This window comes from Lolium rigidum, chromosome 1, assembly GCF_022539505.1.
Source record: "Lolium rigidum isolate FL_2022 chromosome 1, APGP_CSIRO_Lrig_0.1, whole genome shotgun sequence".
In the NCBI taxonomy this organism is placed as follows: Eukaryota; Viridiplantae; Streptophyta; class Magnoliopsida; order Poales; family Poaceae; genus Lolium; species Lolium rigidum.
The window spans coordinates 125,541,362-125,555,367 of NC_061508.1; the positions used below are offsets into that span (position 1 = coordinate 125,541,362).

Below are 14,006 nucleotides of genomic sequence, written 5' to 3' on the forward strand. Positions count from 1 at the left end.
AGGAATAAGATTTGAAGTAAAAGAGAGTATCAAAAAGCAAGTATGAAACAAATTTAAGCCAAACACACTTCCTATGGAAAGGAATCTTGTACACAAATAAATTCATGAAGAACAAAGTGACAAGCATAGGAAGATAAAACACGAGTAACTTCAAGATTCTCAACATAGAGAGGAGAAACTTAATATTATTAAGACGCATATAACCATGTTTCCCTCTCTCATAATAACTTTCAGTAGCATCATTGATGAAATCCACAATATAACCATCACTTAAAACATTCTTATCATGGTTCGTATGCATAAAGGTATCATTAATTTTGGCATAAGAAAAACTGTTCTCATTAATAGTAATTGGAGCAGGATCATTATCAAGAATTTGAACATGGTAAACAAGTTGCATACTAAGGGAATGATTTTTGGCGATCCCACCATAACTATGACAAGTTTCATAAGGATAATTATAACATGTATCATAGCATTCTTTATAATAATTGTCAAAGATTGGAGGCATAGTGTCATCATAAGAAATATAATAGTTATCTTCCACAGTATGTTCATTTGTAACCTTACCATCATTATTACTAGAAGGAGATGTTTCAAACATATAATCATCAGTAGCAAAAGGATTTTCAAACACCTCATCCCCAAGCTTAGAGCTTTCTATATCATTATGGGAAGAAGCATGAATAATACTAATACTATGGCAATTATTAACATCATCATTTTCAAAATTAGTTTCCCAGAGATTTTCAATATCAAAAGTAGTGTTCTCTTCTAAATCATAATCACTAATATAGGTAAAGGGCATAAGAAGATCATTGTACTCAGATTCATTATCATAATAATCATTAGAAGCAACATACTTACGGTTACCTATCGTTATCTCATACACGCGGGGATATGTCGTTACCTCTTTCTTTTTATTCCCCCTCTTCTTCTTTTTCTTCGTTCCATTCTTCTTCTTCTCATTCTCCTCGTTCCCTTCTTTAGGAGGGAGGGGCTTGATGGGAGGCTTCTCCACATAACCTGTTTTATTTCCAGAAACAATAGAACAAACTTGGGAGGATTCCTCCTTTTCATTAATAAGTTCAAAACACGCAGCGGTCCTATCATATTTTGGCAAAGTGTCATCTTCTAAAATATTGTGTATGTAAGTATTTGTATGGCAATTATCAATGCAATAAGAAAGACACTCATGCAGGACATCATCAATATCAAGATCACTCATATGTAGCAAAGAGACTTTTCTTGATAACTCTTCACACCACAAAAATAAAGTAAGTTCGTCATGCTGATTAGGAGTAATTTCATCATCACAATACAAATTTGCAGCATTCATGGGGCTCGAATTATCATTTGAGGAGCATTGAAAATTAAAATGACCCACTCTATGGCAAAGTTCACAAATAAAAGGAAAGAGGGCACAAACTTTTTTACCGAGATCATCTCGAGCCCTAGACCACTTTCTAGTTTTTTCATTCCCATGATGGATACAATATTCATCTTCGATTTGATTAATTCCACAAGGTCTATGCATTCCACAAAAATTAACATGCTTATAAGAAATAGTATTTTCAGAAGTTTGGACATGTTTATTGCAATCATTAATAACAATTTCATCCTTCATGCAAGCATCTTTAAAAGGTTCATGATACTTATCAAAATTCTTCCTAGGCAATTCAAAATGAGAAGCAAAAGCTTTATAAAGATTTGCAACAACTTGAGAGTCAAGACCATAAGTAGTACTCATATTTCGAATTTTATCAGTATCCATAAAAGTTTCAATGCATTCATAATCATAATTTATACCTGACTCTTTACCATTGTTGTTCTCCCATCCTTCAATATTCTTCTGAATCCGATCAAGAAGATCCATTTTAAACTCTTCTTCATTGCGTGTAAATGATTCAGAACAAGTAGTATCCAGCAAGGTTTTATCTTGAAAAGAAAGTTTTGCATAGAAATTATCAATGATGATATTACCAGGAAGCTCATGAATGGGGCATTTGAGCATTAAAGCCTTCAATCTCCCCCATGCTTGGGCAATACTCTCTCCATCATGAGGCCAGAAATTATATATGCGGTTCTGGTCTTTGTGAATTTCACTTGGAGGATAGAATTTAGAATAAAATAGAGGCACAATATCCTTCCAATCAAGAGAATGCTCATCCTTCAGCAATTTATACCAATGCGCCGCTTTACCAGACAACGACATAGAGAATAATTTCTTCCTAACTTCATCCATAGAAATACCTCGCACACTTGAATAACCCGCATAATTCATGTAGAAACAGTAAATGATCTCCAGGATGAACAGTTCCATCCCCTTCATAGCGGTTATCCAAAACAAGTTCAATAATTTTCATGGGTATCTTGAAAGGAATACTTTCAGCAGGTGGATTTAAAATATCAGAAGCATCATTAGAGTTATCGCATATGGGAGATAAAACATTATGAGAGCAAAATATTTCTTCCAAAGCTGAGGAGCAAAAAAGATTATTTTTATATAAACTAGCTTCCCCAAGCTTAGACTTTTCCATAGCATTAGCAGTAATTGCATTCATACTAATAACATTGCTACTATCATGCAGATAAGGTTCCATTGGTTTTTTAATTTTCGCATCAAACAATTCATGTCTTAACTCAGGAAATAGATTAAAAAGCTCACTGTTGTTTTCCATTATGCCTAACTAGTAAAAATAAAAACAAGAAACAAAAAGATGCAATTGCAGGATCTAAAGGAAATAGCTTCGAGCACTCACACACCGGCAATAGTTCTAGGAAATAGCTTAGTAGTCGGAGGATGTGAATACCTTTTACCTTACCTCCCCGGCAACGGCGCCAGAAAATAGCTTGATGTCTACGCACGCTTCTATTCCTGTAGACAGCGTTGGGCCTCCAAGAGCAGAGGTTTGTAGAACAGCAGCAAGTTTCCCTTAAGTGAATCACCCAAGGTTTATCGAACTCAGGGAGGTAGAGGTCAAAGATATCCCTCTCAAGCAACCCTGCAATTACAATACAAGAAGTCTCTTGTGTCCCCAACACACCTAATACACTTGTCAGATGTATAGGCGCACTAGTTCGGAGAAGAGATAGTGAAATACAAGTAATATGGATGTATATGAGCGGTAATAACAATCTGAATAAAATATGGCAGCGAGTAAACATGCAACAGAACAGTAAGTAAACGGAGATTCGATGTTCGGCAATAAGGCCTAGGGATCCTACTTTCACTAGTGGACACTCTCAACATTGATCACATAACTGAAACTACTCTACACTCTCTTGTTGGATAACAAACACCATTCATTGTGTAGGGCTACAAGAGCTCCCTCAAGCCAGAGTGAACTAGCTCCACAACATTCGGTGTTCATATTTAAGTAACCTTAGAGTGCATGATACACCATTGCAATTATACCGAGTACTAACATAGCATACACACTGTCAACAATAGCTATGAAAGGGGGAATAGATCACAACAATACTATCATAGTAATAGTTAACTCCATAATCTACAAGAAATTACAATCATAACCTATGCCAAGTACTACATGATGCACACACTGTCAACATTACATCATGAAGGAGGAATAGACTACTTTAATAACATCACTAGAGTCACATAGATGATATTCAACTAGATCACAAAGAGAGAGATGAACCACATAGCTACGGTAGAGCCCTCAGCCCCGGGGGAGAACTACTCCCTCCTCATCATAGGAGACAGCGATGGCGATGAAGATGGCGGTGGTTTCGATGGAGATGACTCCGGGGGAAATTCCCCGTCCCGGCAGGGTGCCGGAACAGAGACTTCTGTCCCCCGAATTGGAGTTTCGCGATGGCGGCGGCTTCCCTGGAGTCTTTCTGGAGTTTCATCAATCCGTGTCGAAGTTTTAGGTTACGCGGAGTCTTATAGGCGAAGAGGCGGAGTCGGAGGGGCCACGGAGGACCCACATAGTAGGGGGCGCCCCCCCCCTTGGCCGCGCCGCCTTGTGGGGTGGGCCCCCTGGCTCCCCTCTGGCCCCTCTTCGGTGCTCTGGAAGCTTCCGGGAAAAATAAGATATTGGGCGTTGATTTCGTCCGATTCCGAGAATATTTCCTTTGTAGGATTTCTGAAACCAAAAACAACGAGAAAATAGCAAGCGGCTCTTCGGCATCTCGTTAATAGGTTAGTTCCGGAAAACGCATAAAAACATTATAAAGTGCGAGCAAAACATGTAAGTATTGTCATAAAACAAGCATGGAACATCAGAAATTATAGATACGTTGGAGACGTATCACCGATCCCCTGAACTGGCTGAACCAGTGTGAGCAGTTTTTTCGGGGGCAGCGGACGCTCAGTACCGACCGCACGTGGATCGCCTCCTATCACCTACGGGGCGCCGCGCAGACTTGGTACTACGCCCTCGAGCAGGACGAGGGCGGGATGCCGCCCTGGGAGCACTTCCGCGACCTGTGCCTCCAGCGGTTTGGGCCGACCCTCCGCGGCAGCCGCCTCGCCGAGCTGGGACGCCTTGCTTTCACCACCACGGTCCAGGACTTCGCCGACCGCTTTCAGGCGCTCGCGTGCCATGCCCCGGGCATCTCGGCGCGGCAGCTCGCCGATCTCTTCGTCGGCGGCCTCCCCGACTACATCCGCGTCGACATCGAGATGCGCGAGCCTGCGGACCTGCAGACGGCCATGTACTACGCACGGGCCTACGAGTAGCGCGCCATCGCCATGCAGCAGGTCTACGCGCAACGTGGCAGCGCTCGTCTCGCGCTCCGACCTGCCCCGACACCCACCACCCCGCCGCGCCCCGCCCCGGCCGCTGTGCCCGCGGGCCCTCCTGCGCCGACTCGCCCCTTCAAGCGGCTGACGGCTGCGGAGCAGCTCGAGCGGCGCCGCCAGGGGCTGTGCTTCAACTGCGACGAGAAGTACGCGCCGGGCCACACGTGCGCCCGCCTCTTCTACCTGGAGACTGTCGACGACGCCGACGTTGAGGCCCTCACCGCCAAGCTCGCGGCCTCCACCGTCACTGAGGCCGGTGTCACGACCTACGCGCCGGTCGACGCGTCCACCTTCGTCGTCTCTCTTCATGCTATGGAGGGCATCAAGACGGCAAAGACGATGCTGCTCCCGGTGACGATCAATGGGGAGCGTCTCACTGCGCTGGTGGACACGGGCTCCACGCACAACTTCCTGTCCAACACCGCCATGCGCCGCCTCGCTCTCCAGCCGGCGGGCTCAGAGAAGTACAGCGTCACCGTCGCCAACGGGGACCGTCTTACGTGCCAGGGCATGGTGCGACAGGTTCCCGTGCTCGTAGGCGACGAGCCGTTCATCATCGACTGCATCGGCATCGACTTGGGCTGCTACGACTTCATCCTCGGCCTCGACTTCCTGAGCACCTTAGGCCCCATCCTGTGGGACCTCGACGTGCTGTCCCTCATCTTCTGGCGCGAGGGCGGACGCCGTGTTCACTGGACGGGCGTGGGCAGCACTGGCACATCCCCGCAGCTCCACCTGATGGCTGCCGCGCTTGATGAGGCGCATCCGCTCCTGGCCGACTTACTGCAGCAGCACGGCGACCTCTTCGATGAGCCGCAGGGCCTCCCTCCCTCGAGACCCTGTGACCACCGCATACACCTGCTGCCGAACACGGCACCCGTAGCTGTGCGGCCGTACCGGTACCCCCAGCTGCAGAAGGACGAGCTCGAGCGCCAGGTGGCAATCATGCTAGCACAGGGCATCATTCGGATTTCGATGTCGCCGTTCTGCGCCCCGTGCTCCTTGTGCGCAAGGCCGACGGCACGTGGCACTTCTGCATCGACTTCCGCGCCCTCAACACCGTCACGTCCAAGGACAAGTTCCCCATCCTCGTCGTGGATGAGCTCCTGGACGAGCTGCATAGCGCGCGCTTCTTCACCAAGCTTGACTTGCGCTCGGGCTATCATCAGGTGCGCATGCACCCGGACGACATCGCCAAGACGGCGTTCCGCACTCACCATGGCCACTACGAGTTTTTGGTGATGTCGTTCGGCCTCTCCAATGCATCGGCGACCTTCCAGGCCCTGATGAACGACGTGCTCAGCCCCTACTTACGCTGCTTTGTGCTTGTTTTCTTTGATGCTATTTTGATCTACAGCGCATCCTGGGCGGAGCACCTGCAGCACGTGGCCATCATCTTCAACGAGCTTCGAGCGCATCGTCTTCATCTCAAGGGCTCGAAGTGCTCGTTTGGCACGACCTCTGTCGCGTACTTGGGCCACGTCATCTCCGCCGACGGTGTCGCGATGGACGCGGACAAGGTCACCGCCGTCGCCGCCTGGTCGACGCCCCAGTCGCCGCGAGCTCTTCGCGGATTTTTGGGCCTCGCAGGATACTACCGGCGGTACATCCAGGACTTCGGCCTCATCGCCGCGCCTCTCACGCGCCTGCTTCGCCGCGACGCCTTCTCCTGGGATGAGGAGGCGGCCACGGCCTTCGCCGCCTTGCAGCGGGCACTCACGACGGGCCCCGTTCTTCAGATGCCGGACTTCGACGAGCTGTTCGTGGTGGACTGCGACGCCACCACAAGCTCGCCGCATATGAGCGCGAGCTGATCGGGCTGGTCCAGGCGGTGCGCCACTGGCGGGCGTATCTTTGGGGCCGGACGTTCCGTGTGCGCACGGACCACTACAACCTGAAGTTCTTGCTGGATCAGCGCCTCTCCACAGTGTCGCAACATCAGTGGACTAGCAAGCTCTTCGGCTTCGACTTCACCGTCGAGTACCGCCCCGGCCGCCTCAACACAGTCGCCGACGGCCTGTCCCGCCGCGATGTTGACGACGCTGCGGACGCGCCCACGGTCGGTGCAGCCCTCTGCATCCACTCCGGGCCTTCTTTCGCCTTCATCGACGAGGTTCACCGCGCTACTGCCGAGGCTGCGGATGCGCAGCAGCTGCGCCAGTGCCTGGCCGACGGCGAGCTGGCCGCGCCATGGCGCCTGGATGAGGGACTACTTCTCCATGGGCGCCGCATCTTCGTGCCGGATCATGGAGACCTGTGCCACCAGGCCTTGTCCTTGGCGCATTCTGCAGGTCACGAGGGCGTCCAGAAGACCCTGCACCGTCTCCGCGCTGATTTTTACATTCCAGGGGATGGCGCCCTGGTGCGAGACTGGGTGCGGGCGTGTGTCACATGCCAGCGGAACAAGACGGAGACGCTCCGTCCGGCGGGATTACTGCAGCCGCTGGACGTACAGTCCCTGCGTACTTGGAGATCTCCATGGATTTCATCGAGGGGCTGCCGAAGGTTGGCGGCAAGTCTGTCATCCTCACGGTGGCCGACCGCTTCTCCAAGTACGCGCACTTCATCGCCCACGTCCATCCCTATACGGCGGCGTCTGTGGCACACGCCTTCTTCGACGGCATCGTTCGCCTCCACGGGTTTCTGTCCTCCATCGTCAGTGATCGTGATCCTGTGTTCACGGGTCACGTCTGGAGGGACCTTTTTGGGTTGGCGGGCGTGAAGCTCCGCATGAGTACGGCGTTTCATCCTCAGACGGACGGCCAGTCCGAGGTCGTCAACAAGATCATCGCCATGTACCGCGCCGCATCACCGGGGATCGTCCACGAGCTTGGGTGGACTGGGCTGGCGTGGGCCGAGTACTCGCTACAACACGTCCTACCACTCCGCGCTGCACGCCACTCCCTTTGAGGTGGTCTACGGGAGGCCACCGCCGGCGATGCTTCCCTATGCGCCTGGCACGGCACGTACTGAGACGGCGGATGACCTGCTGCGTACCCGCGATGAGATACTGGCTGAGGCGCGCCAGCGACTTCTTCAGGCTCAGCAGCTGGCCAGGAGGTACTATGATGCACACCATCGCGAGGCGGAGTTTGCGGTGGGCGACTGGGTCTGGCTACGCCTTCTTCACCGGACGACCCAGTCCTTGGACCCGCGCTCCAGCCGCAAGTTGGGACCTCGTTATGCCGGTCCCTTCCGTGTGCTGGAGCGCATCGGCATGCTCGCCTACCATCTTGAGCTGCCCGCGGGCTCGCGCCTCCACAACGCCTTCAACGTCAGCCTCCTGAAGGCCTACCGTTGCGACCCTCCGTCTGCACCACCAGCTCTTCCACCTACTTCGGATGGGCGTCTCGACCCTGCCCCGGCGAGTGTGGCTCGCGTGCTGAAGGCCCAGCAGCGACGTGGTGTTTGGAACGTCTTGGTGCATTGGACAGGCATGCCAGAGGACGAGGTGACTTGGGAGAAGCTTGAAGATCTCCGCCAACAGTTTCCAGAGGTTCAGCTCGAGGACGAGCTGTTTGAGAAGGCGGAGAGAGATGTTATGGTCGGTCTGACCTATACACGCAAGAAGCCCACTAGTGGCTAGTTGTGGGATTAGCCCAAGTAAATTAGGGGCTTAGCCCAAGTAAATTAGGGTTTAGAGGAGGCCGTCCTCCTATAAATACATGTACCCCTTCGTGACTAATCAGACAAATATTCAGTATCATACTATCTCGTCTCCTGAAGGGAGACGGGAGACCCCCTGCACCCAGCCGCACCCAACCCTAGCCGCCGCCTCCCTCCTCTGCGACGGCGCCCAGCCGCCGGCGCCGAGCCCTCCAGCCTCTCCGCCCTCACTTCCACCCTTACAACCTCCGCCCTAGACCCGGTAGAACCCTAGCCCCTACCACCTTCATTTTCTAAATATATTTAGACGGGTATTTAGTTTGATCATCTTAAAGATCAAGATGCATAGATTTAACCATGAATCAACCGGAGGTAGTAAGTCCCCATAAAAAAGTGTCTTTTTCATTAGACAATTGAATATCCATTAGTCGTTCAACTAGTTGTAACCACTGCATCCACTTGTTAGGTGTCAATGTCCTACGAAATGAAATATTCAGCGAATTAGCTCCCAAAACATGAGCAATAGTAGCTTGTTTTCTGTTTACAATGTTATATAGCGACTCATACTGTTGAGACAAAGGGTATCTCCTAACCAAACATCCTCCCAAAATCTGGTTGAGGCGCCATCACCCACCTTGCAAGTGCTTCTTTTGAAGAACTCTTCTTTCACTTTCATTAGTCCCTTTCAAAAGGAAGTCAAGAGGTTTTACCGTCACTTGTGACAAAGTTTAGATTGCAAATACTTGTTTCGAAGTAATTCTTGCCAAACTCCTTCATTTAAAAGTTTAAACAACCATTTACTAAGCAAGCATTTGGTTTTTTACTTCTAGCACTTCAATCCCTAACCCTCCTTGATCTTTATGTCGGCAAACAATGTTCCATTTAATCAGCCTATTTTTTTGTGCCCATCGGTTTACAAGAAAAACGTGATCGATAATATCCCTATAGGTATGTTTCATTTAGTGTAATCATTTCCTTATCCCTATAGGTATCTCGAGAAACGATAGCATGGACATTGGTAAACTCGCCAAAACTGAATTTATAAGGATCAATCTATCGTCATAAGATACCAATCTTCCTATCCAACAACTCAGCTTTCTTTCACATACATGAGGATTTAGGTGGCTGCCATACAGACTACTACTAAAGTACAATCTATCTAGCTGGATGTGATTAACAACTGTATAGATAAGCCATTGATTAAGAGCGTATCACATGTTCTGAATTAAGACCACATGCTGTCTGTGCTTGATCTTACACAGAGCGATAAGCCTTTCCATTAGTATATTCATACTGCGTGTTACAGATCGATAAGCTGGCCAATATTAGTGTATTTATATTGCTTGTTACAGATCGACAAGCCGGCCACAAATTAGTAACGACAAGATGAACCTTTGGAATATTATTAACAACTGGGAAGACTGGTGGTTTGCTTCTGCTCCCTTCGGCAGTTTTTCTCCACAGAACAGAGCAATTAAATAGTTGACTATAGTGCCAAAAGACTCAAATTTTTGCCAAAACACCAGAAAAATGTGGTTTTACCGAAACTGCGGTATTCATGCCCAAGCATCGGAATACCGCAGATTAGGCATACTATGATTTCCGAAATACGGAGCAGCCAAACACAGCCTTAGCTATTTGAAGGACATGCTTTGAAGATGAAACAGTAATAGTATTTGAAGATCAAACAGTTATTAATCTAGATTCAGTGTGGTGTTATAAACTGTAACAGTAGGGTAGCTTAACATGCTTTGAAGATCAAACAGCTTTAACAGTTCTCAACTACCAGCGTTATGTATTTCTCTATGACATAGAAGGTGTGATGATGAACATTTGCTTGACATGCTTCCATGTTTTACTGAAGGATTTACACTGCAAGTTATGCAGCAATCCATCTACTTAACGAGCCAGAAAACTTTTACATGGGAACTCGCTGAATGGAGGGGAGAGAATTAGAACGGCTTATCCTTTCAGCGCGTGCTAGTTCTTGAGCGCTTATACCACCATACGCGGAGTACCAGACTCAGTTGGTACTTGGTAGCATCTGCAGCTAGCGATTTTACAGATAATATTCAAGCGACAATTTTGCATAGACAGCACACAACTCCATTTCAGTACCAATTCCATGTCGTTAGGAGAACCCACACAGCTGATGAAAGAAACAATGGAAAATAGTTCAGAGTTTTTGATTGCTGATCAATCCTAGCAGCTAAAACATAATAATCCAAGTCCATCTTCTGATTCTTGTGATTCTTTTGCTTCTTTCAACTCCACTTCTGAATTTAATCCCGTTTCAGAAATAACTTCTGAATTTAATCAGAACCAGACGGGGCAAGCTAGAAGGTCGTTCTTGTTGCACTCGTCTCTGCGCCTCTCTTTGTCCCGTCGACGCTGCTGGTACCTGGTAGCGCCGGTTGCCGGAGCACTCGAAGCATGAGAAGAACTGCATGGCGCTGCTCCCGTCGCAGCAAGAAGCAGCGCCGTCCAGGCCAAATCGCAGGCGAGGAAATCACTTTACTGATTTAACCAAGCGCAGTCAGCACCCCTGAATAATCCCACTTGTACCGTGCCAGATCAGCAAAACCAGGTTAAAAACAGGATTAATGGAGATAAGCACTCAGTTCAGTTACATCAGGCGGGTAATGGTGAAGTACCAAAAAATAGGTTAGGGCTAGGTAAAATATATACTTAACTCTGGTGCCCTGACCATAGCAATGCGGCCCAAAGGGATAAAGAAATAAAATTGAGGGGAGATGGGCTTGGCCCATTCAGGTGGAAGAAAAGGATATAGAGATTTGGCCTTTCTGGAGTTTAGATTTTCTACTTTCCCGATTCACTAATGCAAGAACTAGCTTGCAAGAAATTTCCGTCTTTCTTAACCTTTATTATCAATTTCAAGTCGTCGATTGTTAAGCATTAACTTCCTTCACCTAACCTCACACCAACTCCTTACAGATCGGGTCTTTAGGGCTCACAACAACTGGGAGGATTTACATCCTTTATTGATCGCGGTTAGTTTTCTTGTATCAAATGACTTGCCCAAGCTACCTTTCCGACTTGATGAACTAATCATCACAACCAATTGAATGAAAAAGGGCATATTTTCCCGGGAAATCTACTTTAGCTCATAGGTGCAGATGCACCCACTATTTAAAATTATATTTTAAATTTTTAAAAAATTATGAAAAGAAATATAAGAGTATACATCTAGACATTCTATGTTCGCACACGAAATTTGACGTAAAAAAATTATTTTATGTGGCCAGTGTAAAAAAACAATTTTAGGGGCTCCAAAATAGTTTTTAACGAGACATTTTTGTCTTTTTTGCATAATGCATACAAAATGTTTTTTCCTGCCAAACTTTTGTGAGCTAACATAGAATGTGAGGATGCACACTTAGAATTTTATTTCAAATTTTTTAAACATTTTGAAATAAATTTAAAATATTTTTTTAAAATAGGTGCATCTAGACAGTACTACAAAATACCTTACCGCCGGCGCCTTCGCCTTCGTCGGCGACCACCTCGCCGGTGGTAAATGGTTACCGCTAGCGCCTTCCATTTCGGCAGCAGTAACGTGACGTTATCCCTGACGCTTTCATGTATTCGCCGGCGGTATTTGTTACTCATAGCGCCTAGCCTATTCGCCAGCACTACCTTAAACTACCCAGCGCACAGGCCAATTCACCGGCGCTAAGTTTGTATAGGATTAAAAAAACAGCAGGTCCACACATTCAAGGTAAAGGTCAAGTTGTCTCTTTATTTTATTTAAAGAGAACATGTATTATATTACAATGCATTATAACGCACAAACCAACAGTATGTTTAGAAAACACAAAGACTTCGGTGACATCGTCCCTCTCAGCTCGCCGACAACGTCGCCTTCTTGTCGCCAGCCTCCATCTCAGTCTCAGCTCGCCGAAGACGTTGCCCATCTCAGCTCGCCAGCGACATCACCTACTAGCAGGCACCTCCAGCATGGCACCTCCGGCACAGCACCTAGCCAGCACCTCCAGCACAGCACCTAGCCGGCAGATCCTGCATCTCGCTGTGATTCTCCTCTTCTCCCGCATGGCACGGCATAGATCTCTGCTTCTGCTCTTCTCCTCTAGCCCTGCAAAATACCACAACATCAGTATGGTACTCCACCCGATGCACAAGTCTATGAACAAGATGCCAGAGAATTGAAAAGTGCATAGTAATACTACTGTCCCTTGCACTTCAGTTCCTCTATCAAACAACCCGATACATGTTCCTGAACACATAATCACCTGAGAGTGATACATGTGCCACTAAAAGTTTATCACACGATCTTAGAAGAATTCATTTTGTACTGGCGAAACAATAAAGAGCATTGGAACTAAAGCTTTGGCCTATCAATTAGGAAATAGAAATATGATGCATTATCAAATAAAACAAAAAAACCTTTTCCTATTCATACCATACCTGCTCTGTTCCAAACCGGTGCTTGCATTTCTGAACAATTTCTAGGGATTGCATACATTATACAAACCATAGAAGTTTAGCCATACTTACTAAAACCTATGTTGAAACTAAAACCTATGTTGAAATGCAGAGGAATTCCTAGTTATGATAACTGATCATAGTTATCATAACACATTGATGCAGGCATGATTAAAATGACAGCACGCAGCAAGCAGAGCTACTAAATAGAAAGATCATGCACCCGAACACACACCGAGTTCGACGGCGTACTTGGCACGCTGCCATCAGTTTCCTTCCCATCTACAGAACTCCCTGCAAAGACAGGAGTAGTGTGTTAGCTCAGCCTCTGTCAGATAATGCAGCGTCACGTTTACAGCAATCACTCTGCCTGACTCCTAAGGAACATCTGCTTACCCTGCGCTGGCGAATAGCCCCCGCTCCCGGTGAACAGCCGCCTCTTGGACTTCTTGCTCTTGCCCCAGTCAAAGAGGCCGAAGAATCCATGTCCCTTGGGCGCAGCCTTCTCCACATCCATCCCTGCTCACTGCCCAAAACCTGCAAACGGAAATGGCGCGCTCAAGCACAAGAAATGGAAGAAAACAGAACACGTTCAACCAAAATGCAGCTAAAACTAGCTAATCAACAGAGCGCACAGCAAAGAGGGAGCAATCCCCCAGCCAAAACCCGATCTTGTATCTCTAATTTGGCCCGGGGAAACCCACGAAGAGGGAAGAACTCTGGCTCGTAGCAGAACCCCTGGGAAACCTCCGCGGATTAACCGAGAATGCAGGCAACCACACCCACCTGAGAATCGAGCACCGGAAGGGCAGGGGCAGCAGCCGGGAAAGAAGTCTATATAACCCCCCCTAAGTATAAGGTTTGGGATGAAGAACCCCCTTAACTTTAAACTGGGGCACTTAACCCCCTATGTTTGCAATACCACGCAAATGACCCCCCAAGCCGTTGTGAGCAGTATTTGGGAGCTGTTTTGCTGACGTGGACAATTGTTTAGCGCAGCTTTCAGCTGAGTCCAAATCCCCCTCTTCTCCTTTCTCTCCAGCGCAACTGACCGCCGCTGCCCCCGCCTGCCCACTCAGTCGCTCGCCGTCGGCCGACGCTGCCGACCTCGATCTTCCGCTGCTGACACCGGAGCTGCTTTGGAGCCGCTCGTACCCCTGCCGCT

The 14,006-nt window shown here is 48.0% G+C and overlaps 1 long non-coding RNA gene across 1 annotated transcript; it reads right to left on the reverse strand.

Moving 5' to 3' along the window:
• Positions 1 to 13,087: 13,087 nt before the first annotated feature.
• Positions 13,088 to 13,639, reverse strand: LOC124682749. The gene is made up of 3 exons (XR_006996407.1): positions 13,628 to 13,639; positions 13,238 to 13,378; positions 13,088 to 13,135 (listed from the first exon to the last, which is right to left on the reverse strand). It is a non-coding gene; the product is annotated as an uncharacterized LOC124682749 (long non-coding RNA).
• Positions 13,640 to 14,006: the final 367 nt, after the last annotated feature.